We start from the raw sequence: 6,866 nt of genomic DNA, 5'->3' as shown, positions 1-6,866 counted from the left end.
TCAGATTATCATCCAGCTTTACTGCACCTGAGGGTTCATTGTGTCTGAATGAAATGTAAAGTTGAGTAAATGTTGAACACAAAGGAGGAAAGAGAACAGAAGCACACTGTCACAGCTTTATACAGCAATACCTGCTTTATTAATTACCTTAGTAATAGTGAATCATGTCAGTGTGAAAACAGGTTTGGTCAGACTGTAGGAAAACACTGGTAAAATCAGTGCAGATTCCAGCATCACATGATCAGTGTCTCTGTCTCTTCTGTGTTTTTACTTTCACCAGCAGCACGTCTCATTACTTTACACTTACTTTACTTTCAGTTCTTTACTAAGACCAATACAAACATGTTTAAACTAGAGGACAAACAGCTTTAACTACTCGAACATTTAACTAAAGGTTTTGATCTTAGGCAAAATCACATTTGTATTTGTTCCTTGTCGTTTATTATATTTGATGTACAATCATTAGCATGTGTTTCTCTTTATAGTGACTCAATAGGAGCCACACAAACAGACAAACATATGAACAGAATTCATGTTCTATATGTGTTTAAAACACAGATATTGTTCCAGAAATATATATGCAAGATCATGTAAATGTAACTGTAATCGAAATAGTAACTAATTTGTCATTTGTTTTACTGAACACTGATTGTTTTCTCTTCTGTTCCACCTTACAGAGTAGATAGAGATCCATCAGCAAGAGTCCCTGATAGAGTTCAGCCGTCACAGGATGATGTAAGCTGTATATCATAGTTTGAGATGATGATGAGAGGAGCAGTGAACATCAGGTGAGAGCTTCACCTCTGTGTCTGTGAGCAGAAATACATACAGCTGGAAGAGACTCAGACTTTACAATCAAAACATGTCATACTGAATGATTCGTGTTACTTTAGTATTCAAATGATCATGTTGTTTTATTTAAAGGTGAAACAGAGGAGGAAGAAGCTCAGATGAGTCTGTCTGGCTCTTCAGTTTAACACCTACAAACATAATAATATTTGTATTAAACTCATCCATAATGATTAATGTGTTTCTAATCATAAACGGGATTGTCAAGTGCCGCAATTAAACGTATCAAAAGATGTAAAGCAAATCTACAATGTGAAATATCCATGTCACTTAAAACATTTACATGATCGCTCTCTCATTTTATACTCACTGTTACTCTGTTATTTTATATTGAGTTAGTTATGTGTGTGTCTGTTGCTAATGTACAGATATCCAGTATATTGTCAGAGGAAGAGATATTCTCTTTCTTAAATAAATGCATGAAACATAAAACCGTATGAGCGATTGTAACAACTGCAACATTTTTCATCCACAAGCAAAACCGGCTTAAATCTCCTTTGTTTTCCTCTTTTTCTTGTTGAATTTAACTCTTGTTTCATCCCTCATGCGTATAAGTAACAAAAACAACAACAAAAAAATATTTGTGATGCATTATGATTATATGAATATTATGATTGTGAATATTATTCAAAGATATTTTCCCTTGTCATTGTGCTTTTTTTCTGTATATAATCTAATACTGTGATATTTTTTGTCATTGATTGTTCATTGTTAAAGATACAACCATTTTTCCCTGATCCTGTATGCAATTATAAGTTGTGCAATAAGAAAGAAAACAGATAAGAGCGACAGGTGCACCTCGTAGCATCAGTAACTCAACCTTTCCTACGGTTTAGCTCAGCCTGGAGACACCGGAGACTTATATTACATACTGTAACAAGAGGTATAATAAGTGCCCTTTAAACACAAGATCTTCTATTTCAGAAAACAGGACAAACATTGTCTACTTTTTATCTTTCTGTGATGGGAGTAAAACAAGAAAAAGAAAGTAGTAAATTAAAAAAGAGTGAATTAGCTGAGGACAAATGACTCAGAAATAGTTTTTCAGGATGTCAATAACCAGTTTTCATTACAATATCAGAATCTAAAGAAAGCTGTGCAGAAACTGATTTGAGTGGGCTGTCTGTCATGTGCTGTGAGGCTTAACTATATTTTAAGTTTATAAATATCTAATAAATATTATCTCGAAACAAATGGTTATTAATAAATAGTTGTAACAGTTCACTAGCTCCTGAATTCGTTACATTGACAGACACTTATATCTACAACAGCTGGATTCACAGTTGATTTCAGAGAACACAGGAAAAGTTGTGACCTGAATTTGTTATCAGGTTAGTTTATTAACAGTAATTCATATTTTTGAGCTTAGTAATGTGTGTGTGTAATGTTATTGATTGAACTATTTTAATGTTCCTGTCAAATCATGTTTTTTTAATGTAAGCTGAGTTTTATTGCAGGCTCTCATGAGAAGTGTTCGACACGCTGGACAGATCAACATCACAAATGACCACAGAAATAAACTGTCTGTTGAAATGATGACCGCTGACCTGTTTTTGATCACTTACTACCAACACTTTCACAATAATAATAATAATCAGTGAGATATGCTGTGAACAAGAACATGTTCATCCAATCAGAATCATGATCCCAGTAAATAACGATGGTGTTAAGTCAAATATTAAATATTGAAGAACAGGTTCAGTGAAAATATCATGAATATGATATTATTAATCTATATACTCTAGAGTTATTTTTCTAGCTGACTCTTGAGTTTATGCTCATTGAATGTCTTTCCTGAGGTAAATGTGAGGTTATTGATCTCGAGCTGCTGTTTTATTGAAATCTTTCTGCAGTTGAATCACTGATTGATAGATTGAACATCAGGTGAGAGCTTCACCTCTGTGTCTGTGAGCAGAAATACATACAGCTGGAAGAGACTCAGACTTTACAATCAAAACATGTCATACTGAATGATTCGTGTTACTTTAGTATTCAAATGATCATGTTGTTTTATTTAAAGGTGAAACAGAGGAGGAAGAAGCTCAGATGAGTCTGTCTGGCTCTTCAGTTTAACACCTACAAACATAATAATATTTGTATTAAACTCATCCATAATGATTAATGTGTTTCTAATCATAAACGGGATTGTCAAGTGCCGCAATTAAACGTATCAAAAGATGTAAAGCAAATCTACAATGTGAAATATCCATGTCACTTAAAACATTTACATGATCGCTCTCTCATTTTATACTCACTGTTACTCTGTTATTTTATATTAAGTTAGTTATGTGTGTGTCTGTTGCTAATGTACAGATATCCAGTATATTGTCAGAGGAAGAGATATTCTCTTTCTTAAATAAATGCATGAAACATAAAACCGTATGAGCGATTGTAACAACAGAGATGAGGATCCAAATGCAAGGCTTTATTAAATCTCCTTTGTTTTCCTCTTTTTCTTGTTGAATTTAACTCTTGTTTCATCCCTCATGCGTATAAGTAACAAAAACAACAACAAAAAAATATTTGTGATGCATTATGATTATATGAATATTATGATTGTGAATATTATTCAAAGATATTTTCCCTTGTCATTGTGCTTTTTTTCTGTATATAATCTAATACTGTGATATTTTTTGTCATTGATTGTTCATTGTTAAAGATACAACCATTTTTCCCTGATCCTGTATGCAATTATAAGTTGTGCAATAAGAAAGAAAACAGATAAGAGCGACAGGTGCACCTCGTAGCATCAGTAACTCAACCTTTCCTACGGTTTAGCTCAGCCTGGAGACACCGGAGACTTATATTACATACTGTAACAAGAGGTATAATAAGTGCCCTTTAAACACAAGATCTTCTATTTCAGAAAACAGGACAAACATTGTCTACTTTTTATCTTTCTGTGATGGGAGTAAAACAAGAAAAAGAAAGTAGTAAATTAAAAAAGAGTGAATTAGCTGAGGGCAAATGACTCAGAAATAGTTTTTCAGGCTGTCAATAACCAGTTTTCATTACAATATCAGAATCTAAAGAAAGCTGTGCAGAAACTGATTTGAGTGGGCTGTCTGTCATGTGCTGTGAGGCTTAACTATATTTTAAGTTTATAAATATCTAATAAATATTATCTCGAAACAAATGGTTATTAATAAATAGTTGTAACAGTTCACTAGCTCCTGAATTCGTTACATTGACAGACACTTATATCTACAACAGCTGGATTCACAGTTGATTTCAGAGAACACAGGAAAAGTTGTGACCTGAATTTGTTATCAGGTTAGTTTATTAACAGTAATTCATATTTTTGAGCTTAGTAATGTGTGTGTGTAATGTTATTGATTGAACTATTTTAATGTTCCTGTCAAATCATGTTTTTTTAATGTAAGCTGAGTTTTATTGCAGGCTCTCATGAGAAGTGTTCGACACGCTGGACAGATCAACATCACAAATGACCACAGAAATAAACTGTCTGTTGAAATGATGACCGCTGACCTGTTTTTGATCACTTACTACCAACACTTTCACAATAATAATAATAATCAGTGAGATATGCTGTGAACAAGAACATGTTCATCCAATCAGAATCATGATCCCAGTAAATAACGATGGTGTTAAGTCAAATATTAAATATTGAAGAACAGGTTCAGTGAAAATATCATGAATATGATATTATTAATCTATATACTCTAGAGTTATTTTTCTAGCTGACTCTTGAGTTTATGCTCATTGAATGTCTTTCCTGAGGTAAATGTGAGGTTATTGATCTCGAGCTGCTGTTTTATTGAAATCTTTCTGCAGTTGAATCACTGATTGATAGATTCCATGATTCATAATTGATTTCAGTGAGCGGTTCTGATTCTTCTGATGTTCGTTCATGTTTATTTGCTGCTGTAACTAGTTGTAAAGAGGAAGAGATGATCACTTCACTACAGCATCTGTCACCACACATTAAACAGTGACAAAAACACATTTACTGATTTCATAAAATTTCATAAAACATTTAATAAAACTGACAGAATTTAAAGCAGAGACTTGGTTTCATATCAAATGTAAACTCAGATTATTACGATTATTGTGTGGGAGGCACTACAAATAAAGTTTCTCTATGTTTTGTTCACAAATCAACTGAAAACAGGAGAGACTGATTCTTGGCATTTAAGAGTTGATGTTGGTTTGTCAAAATGAGAATTGATTAAAATCGAGAAATCAATATATTCTCCTCAGCTCTAGTGATTCCTCTCTTCCCTGGATGAGCTCAGGACAGATGATTATTGTGCTTTATGAATTATGAACCACTTTCACTTCTATCAGACACACTATTTGTGGTCAGAAAGCCAAAATAAAAAGCAAGACGCTGTAATGTGGAAAAATGCATTATTTATTAGATGTACTAAAGCAAACTCCAGCAGAGTCTCAGCGTCCTCGCTTCGCTCTTCCTCTGAAGGAGCCGCCCTTGATCTTCTTCCTCACGCCGCTCGACTGTTCTCTGTCGTCAGCCTCTTCCTCGTCTGCTTTCGGCCGCTTCCTCTTCTCTGAGCTTTCCTTCATCTCCTGACACAGAAACAGACACACATGCGTTCATCAGACTCACGTTCATCAGAGATCTCACACACAAACACAGGAGGAGCACTCACGATCCGAGCGAATCTCTGCGCTTCGCTCACTCGCTCCAGCAGCATCATCACTTCCTCTTCCTGTGTGGGGAAGGCGGGCAGTTTCTTCCCGATCAGCGCTTCGATTCGCTGGAACAGCTCCACGTCATACCTGCACAAACACAGTGAGAGCCACTAACACACCTGAAGACACTGAAGAGTTAATAAACGAGACAGAAAGACTGAGACTGACTGTGTGACGAAGGTGATGGATTTCCCAGATCTCCCTGCTCTGGCGGTGCGGCCCACACGATGGATGTAGTCCTGAGAGAAAACAGATTCATGTCAGCACAACAAACATCATCTGCTGTGGAGATAAACATGAATTCACATCAAGAATCACGTCTAACGCCAGCATTTTCACTGAGCTAAACCGCAAACAAACAGCCAGTAATAAACACAATCAAGAGGAGACAGTTTAACTGCTGAAGTTATCCGTGACTAGACGCTGTGCAGTATAATCAACATTTGTGTCAACTTTTACTAAAACCAGTCTTTAATAATGTCTGAAAATATATCCAAACCTAATATAAGTAATGTGCTTTATGTCTTACGTTCTCACTCTGCACTGCAGCAAACGGTTTATATGTATTTATATACAGGGCTATACAGCCACCTAGTGGTTAAACAGTGGTATATACTCCTTTAAAAAGTGTTTTTTGATTATAATTGTATTATTAGCAGACCAGAACACGTGGATATGTTGTCATTCTTACACTATAATACTGAACTCTGATTTCAGTGAGTTGGACTCTGAGAAGGACACTCGCTTCTTGCACTCTATGTTGCACTTTACTTTTTTACTTTTGGATTTCATTTGGTTTAATGAAATATAGTTTATTAAATATTCTTAAGTAAAATTGTAGATTTTTTTGTGTGGGAAATAAATCGTTTAGATTAATCGATCAATTGATAAATTAGTCGACAGATTAATCGAAATAAAAATAGTCGTTAGTGGCAGCCCTAATCACACGCCTTGTAAAAATGTATAAAATGTTACTGAGCAACTGACGATTAACACTGTTTCAGTGCAGAATTTAAACCCTGGTTAACGAGCTTGTGCTGTCAGAATACAAGCAATTCATGCGTGTATTAGAAAACATACCGTTCTGCAGATTATTTAGTAGTTGTTTAAGGCCATTTGGTGATTTCAATCCTCATACAGTAACCCTTCCTCTTCTCATGGAAGACATGCGCTGCAGTGCTAAACGGTCTCTCGCTGTCAGTGCTTGTGATGATTTGTGCGTCTTTCTCTGACAGTTTTAAATCCGATATGTTTGCTGCATTATAAAGATTGTGCGCCTCACACTCTACACTGCTTGCTATTTGATTGCGTCGCCAAAAATGTCATTGTTCGGTACAATTTAT

The 6,866-nt window shown here is 35.1% G+C and overlaps 1 long non-coding RNA gene across 1 annotated transcript; it reads right to left on the bottom strand.

The window, feature by feature from the left end:
- Positions 1–5,192: 5,192 nt before the first annotated feature.
- Positions 5,193–5,789, bottom strand: LOC107731695 (uncharacterized). Its single transcript, XR_001638801.1, has 3 exons — positions 5,692–5,789; positions 5,481–5,610; positions 5,193–5,397 (listed from the first exon to the last, which is right to left on the bottom strand). It is a non-coding gene; the product is annotated as an uncharacterized LOC107731695 (long non-coding RNA).
- Positions 5,790–6,866: the final 1,077 nt, after the last annotated feature.

The sequence above is a fragment of the Sinocyclocheilus rhinocerous genome, unplaced genomic scaffold (assembly GCF_001515625.1).
Source record: "Sinocyclocheilus rhinocerous isolate Xijiao unplaced genomic scaffold, SAMN03320098_v1.1 scaffold16938, whole genome shotgun sequence".
Lineage (NCBI taxonomy): Eukaryota > Metazoa > Chordata > Actinopteri > Cypriniformes > Cyprinidae > Sinocyclocheilus > Sinocyclocheilus rhinocerous.
Note: the sequence above shows the minus strand (reverse complement) of the source record. Positions and strands in the feature narration are given on the sequence as shown.